Source organism: Mus caroli, chromosome 13 (assembly GCF_900094665.2).
Source record: "Mus caroli chromosome 13, CAROLI_EIJ_v1.1, whole genome shotgun sequence".
In the NCBI taxonomy this organism is placed as follows: domain Eukaryota; kingdom Metazoa; phylum Chordata; class Mammalia; order Rodentia; family Muridae; genus Mus; species Mus caroli.
Window position 1 is genome coordinate 44,541,701 of NC_034582.1, and position 11,787 is coordinate 44,553,487.

General features: G+C 47.6%; 1 protein-coding gene across 1 annotated transcript in view; it reads right to left on the minus strand.

The window, feature by feature from the left end:
* Fgd3 (FYVE, RhoGEF and PH domain containing 3) overlaps positions 1-10,324 on the minus strand; it is a 58,938-nt gene extending 48,614 nt beyond the window's left edge. Inside the window, exons 1-2 of the mRNA XM_029468653.1 lie at positions 9,949-10,324; positions 6,433-6,614 (exon numbers count right to left, since the gene is read on the minus strand). The gene's annotated coding sequence lies outside the window, so the exon portion shown is untranslated. The remainder of the gene's footprint in view (positions 1-6,432; positions 6,615-9,948) is intronic.
* Between the last annotated feature and the right edge of the window lie 1,463 nt (positions 10,325-11,787).

Here is an 11,787-nt window from a genome sequence, read left to right on the forward strand (position 1 = left end):
TCTCCCTCTCCCTCTCCCTCTCCCTCTCCCTCTCTCTGTGTTTGTGTGTGTGCATGCATATGGAGGTCAAAAGTCAAAGCTAAGTGTCTTCTTCAATTGCATTCCACATTATTATTATTGTTGTTGTTGTTGTTACTGCTATTATTGTTGTTATTTTGGCATTTATTGATATTCACCCTGGGATTAATCAACATGACTAGCTTGGCTGGCCAGCGATCTGCCAGGGACCCTTCTGTCTCTGCCTCCATCAGCCTTTTCCCATGAGTGCTGGGGATTGCACTCACTTCCTCATGCTTGGACTGAACCATCTCCTCAATCCTCTAAATGCTTGTTATAACTAGTTAATATTTTCTGTGTATATGTATGTATGTATGTATGTGCACATGCATGCATGAGTGTATATGTACCTGTATGTACTTGTGCCTGGTTGCCAGAGTTCAAGCCCAGGCATCATTCCTCAGATCCTGTCTATCAGTTTTGTTTTGTTTTGTTTTGTTTTGTTTTGTTTTGTTTTGTTTTTTCTAAAGCAGGGTCTCTCAATGAACTGGAACTTCAAGTAAAAGTCAGGCTGGCTGGCTCGAAAGTCCCAAGGATCTGCTGTCTCTGCCTCTCCAGTGCTGGAATTACAAGTGCATGCAGCACCCCCAGATTTTTTTCATGTGGGCTTTGGGGAATCAAACCCAGATCCTCAATGCCTTCAAGGTAAACACTGTCTCCTTCCTGCAGTCTGAAGTGATGCAGGTTTCCTCTGACTCTGCTGGGCACTGTCAGGGAATACAGAACTACCCTATGTAACAGTGATAGGCTAGAGTGTTCAAGAGCTCCAAGAGCTCAAACCAGAGCTCACAGGAGGTGAGTTCTTGGCAGGATGGAACTGCTCAAGGTTCTCGATTCTTCTTCCATAAAATGGAGAGGTATGTGTGTTAGAGGCATTGTAAGGAATGAGGTCTAGCCTAGGCAAGTTCCTTAAAGAATCTTAGTTCCTGCCTGAATCTCCACTGCTGAGCTGTCTGTGCCTGGCCCAGAGCCCTTTGCTTCACTCCCTGAAGGGCCATGTCCCCTGAGGAAAGTCTGTGTCCCCCGAGGATAGGCAGTGTCCCCTGAGGAGGCAGCCTCTGGCCACCCAGATGCTTTCAGCTCAGTCCAGGAAGCACAGCACCTGTGGCCCAGCACAGTGCAATTGTCCCTCTGCTGGCACATCCTGAGCCTGGAGGCCAGCTGTGGGATCGCATCAGGACTGGGACCCAGGCCAACCAGGAACACAGAATCAGTTGAGGACGTGAAGATGAACTCTAGCCTGACAGGCCAGGTGGGAAGAATGGAGAGAAGAGTTTCAGAGCAGGTGGGGAAGGAAAGAGGAGGAAGAGTTCCTCTGGCTTAAAAGCAAATCAAAGGGCTGGGCTTGGTGGTGCAGGCTTTTAATCCCAGCACTCAGCACTCAGAGTGTTGAAGCAGACCAATCTCTGTAAGCTCAAACCACTGGGCTATATAACCAGCTCCAAGCCAGCCAAGGCCACATAATGAGACTCCATTTCAAAAAAAAAAAAAGAAAGAAAGAAAGAAAAAGAAAAAGAAAGAATGAGAGAAAGAAAGGAAGAAAAAGGAAAAGGAAAAAAGAAAAATTCCAGAACTGAAGCCTAATGTCCTCTTGTTCTTGAGTGGGGAGAAGCAATGCCTCTACTTTGGTTGACACCCTTTAAAAGAACCCCCACAGTGGTCCAGTGATGACTACATCCTGATCAACTCTTTTTTTTTTATTTATTTTATGTATATGAGTATACTGTCGCTGTCTTCAGACTCAGAAGAAAAGGGCACTGGATCCCATTACAGATGGTTGTAAGCCACCATGTAGTTGTTGGGAATTGAACTCAGGACCTTTGGAAGAGCAGTCAGTGCTCTTAACCACTGAGCCATCTCTCCAGCCCCCTGATCAACTCTTGCATAGGCCCTTCCACTGTGAATAGCCCATGAATACTAGTGTCCAATTCAACCTGCAGAGGGGACATAGGTGGACTTCCTAGGTCATACACAGAGCTGCAGTTTTTGTTGGGGCAGGGTATAATCACCTCCATGTTGGAAAGGTGTCCAAGCAGCCCTGAGGAGACACCTATGTGGAAGAAACCAAGACCCCAGACCACAGCCAACACCAACTTGCCCCGACTGACTGACTTAACGAGCTACCTTGGATGATACTTATCCCAGCCACCATCTGACTGCATCCAGAGCCAAGCCACACCCAAATTCCTGAGCAGTCAAACAAAGCAGAGCTAATAGATTCGTGTGTGTGTGTGTGTGTGTGTGTGTGTGTACATGCGCGTGCCTGCACAGAGACAGTCTAAGTATGTGTGTGTATAAGACGTGTACGTATGTGCGCCTGTATGTGCACAAATGCATGTACACATGCCACTCACATATATAGAGGCCAATATAGGATATCTTCCTTTATTACTCTCCACCTAGCCTCTTATATTACACTTTGATTTATTTTGTGTTTGTGTGCAGGTACACATGTGCATAGTGTGTGTGCAGAGGCCGGAAGACACTTTGCGGAGATCGGTTCTCTACTTCCACAAATGAGTCCTAGAGACTAAATTCAAGTTGTCAGGCTTGAGAGGAGGTTGGCCCCCACTTAGACCCAAGGATATTTATATCAAGTGTCCTTCAAGGCCTCCTTTTAGGGGACAAGCTGCCCCATAAAACTCTGTGACAAGGAAGAGAGGCCAGCCAAACAGCCCAAGTGTAAAAACATTTCGTTCCCGAAAACAGATAGAAGTCAGAGTGTTCTCAACAGGTCACTATTGTATATCATATGATGTAAAAGTGCCTGTGGAGGGCAAGGGATACCAGAAGTTCAGCCATGGAGAGAAACTCAACCAGGAACTCCAGCTGACCACCCCGACTTTTCCAGTCCCTGTCTGCTGGCCGTCATGAGCTCTGGATTTGATGCTGCCATCTCTCAGTGTGCAGCTTCTTGTTCTTTCACTTGGAAGCTTCACCTGAGCAGACAACATTGGGTCCTAACTCTGGCTCTCTATGTAAACTCCAGCCGACTTCCTCAGGAGGTAGTCCCAACTGATGTCTGCTGAATGTTTTCAACACCCAAATAAATATAATCTATCTATCTATCTATCTATCTATCTATCTATCTATCTATCTATCTATCATCTATCTCTCTATCATTTATGTCTCCATCATCTATCTTTTTTATCTATTATTATAAATAAGTACACTGTAGCCATCTTAGACATACCAGAAGAGGGCATTAGATCTCATTATGGATAGTTGTGAGCCACCATGTGGTTGCTGGGATTTGAACTCAGGACTTTCAGAAGAGCAGTCAGTGCTCTTACCCGCTGAGCTATCTCACCAGCTCCTCCATCATCTATCTATCTATCTATCTATCTATCTATCTATCTATCATTTATTTCCTATCTATCTATCTATCTATCTATCATTCACCTATCTGTCTGTCTGTCTATCTATCATCTATTTACTATCTATCTATTACCTATCTGTCTGTCTATCTACCTGTCTGTCTGTCTATCTATCTATCTATCTATCTTGCTATTTTACTTTGGCTTGAAATATGCTTACTCTACTCACTCATTGAAAACAGAAAGCATATCTATCATGTAGATCATTTCCAACACCGTACAGAACATTCTGGAGCCACATTATTTTTTGAGACAGGGTCTGGCACTGACCCTGGAACTCACTATTTCAGCTGGACTGGCTGGCCAGTGAGCTCCAGGGATGCACCTGTCTTACTCCCTCACTGGAAATTACACTGGGGTTACAGATGTGAACCTTCCAACCTGGATTTTATGTGGGACCCTAGTCACCCACTGAGTCAGCTCCTAGCCCCTACTACTGTTTTAAGCCACTAAGTTCTGGGTGATTTGTTAGGCAGCAGTAGATACATTATACAATATTTTCATCAGGAAAAGAGCAAGGAAGTGACCTAGGGTCAAAGGGTTCTCTGGGAAGTGAAATGTGGACATGCATATTCCATCTTTTCTAATTATTTCACCCTGGAGTACATATGACCAATAGCCAAACAGATCCACAACACCAAAGTGTTAGCTGTGTGTCCCTGAGACAGAACACCTGACAGAAACAACTTGGGGAGAGGGGAATCTATCTGGGCCAAAGGTTTCAAGGGACGCAGTCATCAGTCCATGATAGCAGTAAGAATGTGTCAGAGTGTTTCGTATTGTGGCTGAGGAGGAAGCAGAGAGGGTGTGACTGTAGGGAGCCAAGGATAATACACCTCCAAGGGATGCTCCCGGTGGCCAACCTACTTCCTCCTCCTTGCTCCCACCTCCTAAAGGTTTACAGTCTCCCTAAATAACTCTACCAGATATGAAACAGGAATGTTAACACGAACTAGCTATGCATGGTGACACAGGCCTGTAATCCCAGTACTATAATAGTAGAGAATGGAAGGGAAGTTCAAGGCCATCCTTGGCTACACATTGAGTTTGAGGTCAGCCTGGACTACAATGGGACTCTGTCTCAAAGACTGAATCAAACACATGAACTTGTGAGAGACATCTCAGATTCAAACCATAACACTGTGGAAATGAAGGCCTGCTTATACTGTTCAATCTCAAGGACCCTGAATAACTTCATAGAGTCAGAGGCTCCTGGAGGAAGGCCACGTGCCCTCAGGCTTCCCTCAGCTGCTCCTCCAGAGGGCTTTTCCTCTTTTTTTTACTCACAGTTCACAGCACAGGAGGCCACCCACTCCCAGGAGGAAAGACTCCTCTCCTGGGCCCCTATTCTGCCTATGAGATTCCCCAGCCCTACTTACTAGGAAGGCTAATGATGACTTGGCAGGGGTGACGGGGTGAGGGGACAACAAAGCAGAAGGTAGAGACCCTCCTGTTACTTCCAATATGCTTGGATAGGGAGCATCTTCATGTGTATGTGTGTGCGCGTGTCCATATGTGTGTGTGTGTGTGTGTGTGTGTGTGTGTGTGTTGTATGTGTTTATATGGTATGTGTCTTAGGGTTTCCATTACTGTGAAGAGACACCATGATCAAGGCAACTGGTACAAAGGACAACATGTAATTGGGGCTAGTTGACAGGTTCAGAGAGGTTCAGTCCATTATCATCAAGGAGGGAAGCATGGCAGCATCCAGGCAGACATGGTGCTAGAGAAGGAGCTGAGAGTTCTGTCTACATCTTGATCCAACTGCAGCCAGAAGAAGACTGTCTCTCAGGCAGCTAGGAGGAGGGTCCCAAAGCCCACCCCCACAATGACATATTTCCTCCAATAAGGTCACGGGTTATAATGGTGCCACTTATGCACACACACATGATGGAGAAGCTATCTGTCAATATTAGGTATGTACTCAACTCCTGTATATGAATGTTTTGCCTATATGTATATAGGCAGATTCACATATGTGTGTGTGTGTGTGTGTGTGTGTGTGTGTGTGTGTACCATGTATGTGCATGCAGTGTCCTCAGAGGCCTGAAGAAGGTGTTAGACTTCCTAGAACTGGAGTAAGGATGCTTGTGAGCCATCATGTGGATGTTGGGAACAAAGCCCTAGGCCTCTGGAAGAGCAACAAATGTTCTTAGCCACTGAGCCATGTCTCTAGACCCTATCTCTACTTCTACTCTCCAAGACTGAGTCACTCACTAAACCTGGAGCTCATCAGCTGGGCTAGGCTGGCTACCCAGTGAGCTTCCATGGGCAGCTCATTCCCCCCAACACTGGAGTAACAGACATGCTGCCATGTGTAGCTTTTACATGCATGTTAGGGGTCTAAGCTCCGGCCCTCATGCTTGAATGACAGGCACTTTACTTACTGAGCCAGCTCCCCAGCTCATGTAAGACCTGAGGGCTGAACTCAGGTCCTTATACTTCCAAAGTAAGCACTTTGCAGCCTGAGCCATCTTCCCAGGCCTCACCGTTGTCAGCTTCCAGGACCAACAACTAAACATCCACAGAATGACAGTGTAGAAAGGAAGATCAAAGCTTCCAGGGGCTGCCTGTGCGGCTGTGTTGGGGGTGATGAGCTTGCAGTCACTTTTGATTTCTTCTCAAAGGGCCTCGATAGCTCACACACATTACAGAGATTATTCACAATATTTGTAATCAAGAGAAAAGAGAAGATCCATTTAAAAACAAGAGCATGAAACCTCCGACTGCTCATCCAAGATTTCCAGCCCAGAGCTCTTGCACAATGAGAGCAATTCTCTCAATGTCTGTTTATGTATGGAAATTTTAATCCCTACCTCACTACCCCTAAATTTCTCTAAGGAAAAATGCAGCCAAGAAACCAGCAAGAGAGAGATGCTGAGTGTGAGTCCCTTCTCTGAAAACATTTTCCCCCCCAGAAAGCTTTCTAGGTCATATTATACTGCAATGGGATTCGGGTCAGGAGTGTACAATGTTTCCCAAACTGACATGATCATACCTGTGTTGCTTCTTGTCTTGGGAAGTAGGCACAGGCTGCTCGAGCCTGTGTGTAAAAAGGGTCTGCTGTGTGTCAAGTCAAGCTCATTGACCTTGGATGGGTCTTTCACTCCAACTAGGTCATGCATGTAAAACGCTGGGAATGGAGTCGCTAATTAGTCAGACTTCTCTTTACCTCTTGACCTAAAAAAAGAAAGAAAAAGAAAAGAGGCTTTCAGAAAATAGTTGACAGTTTAGTCATCTTAGCCCACAGAGCATTTAGCACTGAACCGAAGAGGCAATACCAGCTCGGTGAAGTGGCATTATGAGAGCTCCCCAGACAGAGGGCATAATTACAGGGTGACTCTGGCAGTCATTCCAATCACATGTGAGCCTCAAGTGGAAAAGTGAAAGCAACTGTGTTCCCCTACCTATAACAAAAAGCTCTGATGTGTCTGCCCTTCGGGCCAAGCCTACAACTGGTGCGCCTCCCCCCTCCCCAAAGCTTTACACTGTGAGAGAAAAAAAAAAAAGACATCCTTGTATAAACAGAGAGTGATCTATAAAACCTAAGGCATAAAAGGGGTGGCCACGCCCCTACTCCATCAGGCCTTGAATAGACCATAATTCAGGCATTGTTCCGGTGCAGCTGCGCAGCGTCAGCCAGGAATATACTCTGAAGCCCGAGTTGACTCCAGGACCTGCCTCTGCTCTCGGTATCCAATCCAGACATTAAATCCTGCCAAATGGTTATTTTTTACCACCATTTGAACCCAACCTTTACTCCTTGGTCCTTATGCCCAGCTCCCCCATAAGCAAAAAGTATTTAGGGCTCAATAGCAGGTGTGTACTTAAAGGATGAGGCTGAGGTGAGACACTCATAGTGTGAATAACGGGAAGAAAGGAGCTGTCAGTAACTAAGGATGCCCAAAGCAGTGCCATACCAGCTATCTAGAAGGAGGGAGATGGGGAGAGAGAAAGAACAGGAGGAAGAATAGATTCTGTTAGGTAGCTTTATAGCTGGTCAGCAATTGGTTAGTTAAGCCCCTGAAACAGGCACAGGGTTCCTTGGACATAGGAAGATGAAAAGTTCCTCAGCTGGGCTGGGGATGTAGCTCAGTCGGTACAGTTGGTATGGTGTTTACCCAGCATGCATTAAGCACCGTTTAAACTGGACATGGTTGTATGCACATGACATCTCAGCTCTTGAGAGCCGGAGACAGGAGGATTAGGAATACAAAATCACCATAGGCTACAAAGCAAGTTTGAGACCAGCTGAAACTCCACAAGACTGACACAGAGAGTTCCTCAGCAGCCTGTGGGAGGGTGGCTGCTCACACCCTCTCTGGGCCACACAGAACTGCGACAGGCAGAGGCAGCTACACTTTCGCCAGTGCACAGGGAACTGGGATAGGTACCAGGTCCTGGTCTGAACAAGGCAGCATCCGTCTCTTCCCTCTCCTGGGACACATCTCTGCAAGCAAGTTTCTTACCTCTCACAGGACCATTGGCCACAAAGACACATATGGGGCCTCAGATGTTGGTTGGGAATGTTGGCCTGATGGTCTCAGTGCTGCCTCCCTCCCCAGGAGACACTGTTAGCCCCTGCATTGATCTGAAACTGCAAGCATAAAATGACCCGGAATCCACGGACTTAGTAAATGGACACCCACGTGTATGGTCTCCCCCAGGCCTGGACTTGGGGGAGCTTTTCACAGAACCCGTTGCCAGCCACTCAGGGTACAAATGTACCCTTGGCTTTTCCTCTCCACAGAAAGCTGCCAGTAGGTGACACGTGATGCTATTACAGTGGGTGCTCTGACCCCTAGTTCACGTGTGTGTAACCCACTCTTCTGGAGTAGTGCAGACCAACAACAGGCTAAGAGACCTGAGGTTATCCGGGAATCTCACCAAGACTCCGGGAGACAAATCCTCAGTGGGAAGACAAGGTAACTAAGGTCTCTTTCCCAAGCCTGGGCTCTGAGTCCAGGGGCCCACAGATGAGGAGATGCCCTGGGGGCCCAGCTCAACCCTGCAGCAGATGGACTGGGGGTCAGTTCCCTGGTCTGGATAAGCAAGGCCAGGACCCTGGTTTTCAGGCCTCAGAGCTAGATACCCTTCACTGGACCACCCCCTCCCTGCCCCTCACAAGGTCAGGGAAGGAAGAGCTGTAAGCTGTGGCTAAGATCAGTTGGGTTCACTTCTGCTGAGGCACTTAGCTCCGTGTATAAGATAAAGCCCATAATAACCTTCTCAAACCCTCAGTTTACCAAATTGGACCCTTTCCCAGATATGTAGCCCCTCTACTCACACAGATAAACACATACTGTTTCCTCCTCAAGCTAATTTCAGCCAGCAATGCCTGTGTTTTCGGTTGTTCTGGAAAACGAGTGCTTTCTAGCTGCCCTTAACTTACAGGTTGGTTTGGAACAGTGCCTCTCAGTGCCTCTCAGTCTTAATGCTGTGACCTCATGTTGACATAGCTCCTTATGTTGTAGTGACCTCCAACCATAAAATCATGTTCATTGCTACTTCATAACTTCAATTCTGCTAGTTATAAATTGCAAATGCCTGATAGGCAGATGGTCTTAGGTAACCCCTGTGAAGGGGTCCTTCAACCCACAGTTTGAGAATGGCCGATAGTGTGCATAAGACTCATACAGCTGAACTGGATGCTGTAGGGTGTGTCTGTAATCCCAGCACTTGGAAGGTAGAGGACTGAGAATTTCAACTCAACTACATATAAGTGTGAAGCTAGCCTAGGCGACATGACGCTGTTTTGTCTCTTCAAAACAAGAAAGAGCAGAGGAAGGGATGCAGGGAGAGATGGAAGGAGGGGAGATAGGAGGGAAGGGAAGGGAAGGGAAGGGAAGGGAAGGGAAGGGAAGAGAAGGATGCATGAGTGTGCCTGCAACACCCTGGAGTACCCAGGGGCCTGCAGACAGGCCTTACTGCATGGCCCTTTGATAAAGTTTTTCCCCTTGTCCACCTAAAGAGCAAGTTTCTTTCAATGGTCCTTCAATTCCCCATAGAAAAGCCAAAGGCCCCCTTTTCCTCCTGGTTTATATTCACTTTTGTTAGAGTGGCTTTCAGGCAGAACAACACTAGAAACACTAACAAAAAGGAAAGGGGTTAAAAAGACACTTGTCACCTGGCGCGGGGTCCCACTGTCCTGGGGCTCTTATAGGCAATACTATATTATTTAAGCACAGCATTTTCCCTCCCTGCCCATTTGAAAACAGAATTGGAAAAGTGGGTCAAGGGTGAAGAAATTGCATCAAAACCTACTCTATCTTGTTCAATAAAATGCCTAGATAATTCTGCGCAGGGGCTTGGGACCCCAGAATCCCAGCAGACAGCCACGGTGGCCTCTAACAGCTCACTCCGGAGAGGGCAGTGGGTTGATTAAATCCCTCTTCAAATTACACACCCTCCTCTTCCTCAGAAAAAGTCTTGCCAGCTCCGCTCCCTTGGAAGTCAGTCACACAGACAGACCCCAACCCAGGTCCCAAAGCCACTTGAAATCCAGGGTACTTACTGACTTCCTTTGGGAATGAGAGTCATTTTAAAACAAACAAGAGAAATTCGTGCCTTCTGTAGCCCCGGAGTAGACAACCTCGGAGGCTGGCACACTTTCAGAGGAACAGCTCCGGGAGGAGATCAGCTGGATCCCGGAGGGCAGGAAACTGGAGGGGTGGGGTGGGGTCTCCTCAGAGATGTCAAGAGCTGAGCTGCCGCTTCCAGGCCCTGATCAGCCCCTCCTGGGGTCCTGTGGGTGGTCCTGTCTCCTTGGCAGCGCCCTTGTCTTCTGCTGGCCACAGCTGCAGAGCCGGAGCCCTCACAAAGCCAGCACGTGGAGATCTGGGGAGGCAGGCAGGCAGGCAGGCGGGGCTCAGCCTGGGATGCCACAGACTGGTCCCCATAGCAACACGGCAAGGAACTAAGCTGGTGGTGAGTGGGGCCACTGGCCCCGGGGGAGCAGGAATCCACGTGGCTTTGGGCTCCAGGAGGGCTAAGGAGGAGAGGCCTCTTACTTTTCTAGACATCACTTCTGACAGACTCACGGCGCCCTGAGGCTGTAGGGACCTTAGACACTCCTAATATAACAAAGAACTCCTTTTCATGGTGTAGGGACACTTAGGGAAGCTATAGTGAAATTGTACATTTTCTTAAGGAGATCTTTATTAGATGCTGTGCCAGATGTGTGTGTGTGTGTGTGTGTGTGTGTGGTGTAAAGAGTGAATGATATGTCCACTGTGTGGTGTGTAGGGCACATCTCATGTATGCCTGTTTGACATGCATGTGACATGTATCTATCTGTGGTGTAGGTATGTAGTGTATGTATGTGGTGTTGTGTTTTGGACAGTCTACATCACATCACCGTGGTGTGTGCTTGTTATAAGTGGAAAGGCTACAATAAACCTGAGGCATCCCACAGTGCTGAGTGCCCACCAGCTAAGCAGAAGCCATGAAGCAGTAGCTCTGGGTGGCCAGTCCCCTCCAACCATCAGCCTCCAAGCCCAGAGCTTCTCAGGTTTTGTTCATTTGTCCGTATGTCCGCCATCTGATTAACACATCTGAAATTCATTAGAACAAAGCCAAAGTCCCACAGATGTCCCTGAATGTCAGTGATAGGACATCACTGAAAGTCAGATACCTGTATACCTAAGATGCTACTTGTGAAATTAAAAGTAAGTGCAAGGAAGAGAAGCCCTCCGAGAGAGGAGCATCATGGGGTGGGGGGTGGGGGGAGCATCCCAAGGGGTGGGTTGGGAGGGGCTAGGAGCATCCCACGGGGCTGGCTCTTGTTCCACCCCTCTGTGGAGCTATCTGATGGAGTTCTCCTTCCTTGATGCTGGAGGAACCTGTGTCTCTGATGCAGGGCCCAGCTCACAGCCATTGCCTAGGTAGTTTTGGTGAGTACTCTATCTACATATATTCTTTATTCTTTAACTAGAATCTACCCACGTGTAGACAGTCTTTGTGCTGTTGATTCCCTGTTCTCCCACTACTGAAAGACCCTCTCCACCCAGTTCTCCTGGTTCCTGCTCTGTCCTTCCCTATGCCTTCTCCACCTTCCTCCCATTCAAACCCTGACAGGGATGGAAACGGGTAGAAACCAGTCATGAGGAACTCCTTTTTCCCCAGGATGCCAGGTTCTCTTCTCCAGCCCCGAGCCACAGACCTACCCAGCCTCAGCTGGCAGCCAGGATGATGACCACAGAGAGTGACTCATTTTTACATGGCCACACGGCTCTTTTAAAGAGCGATGGGGAACTTTAGATGCCAGTCTAAAATACCTCACCCTCCCAGAGCATGTAGAGCTATGCCTCTCCAGATCCTGTTCTGTTTGTTTAGAATTTACTTAGCTAATTGT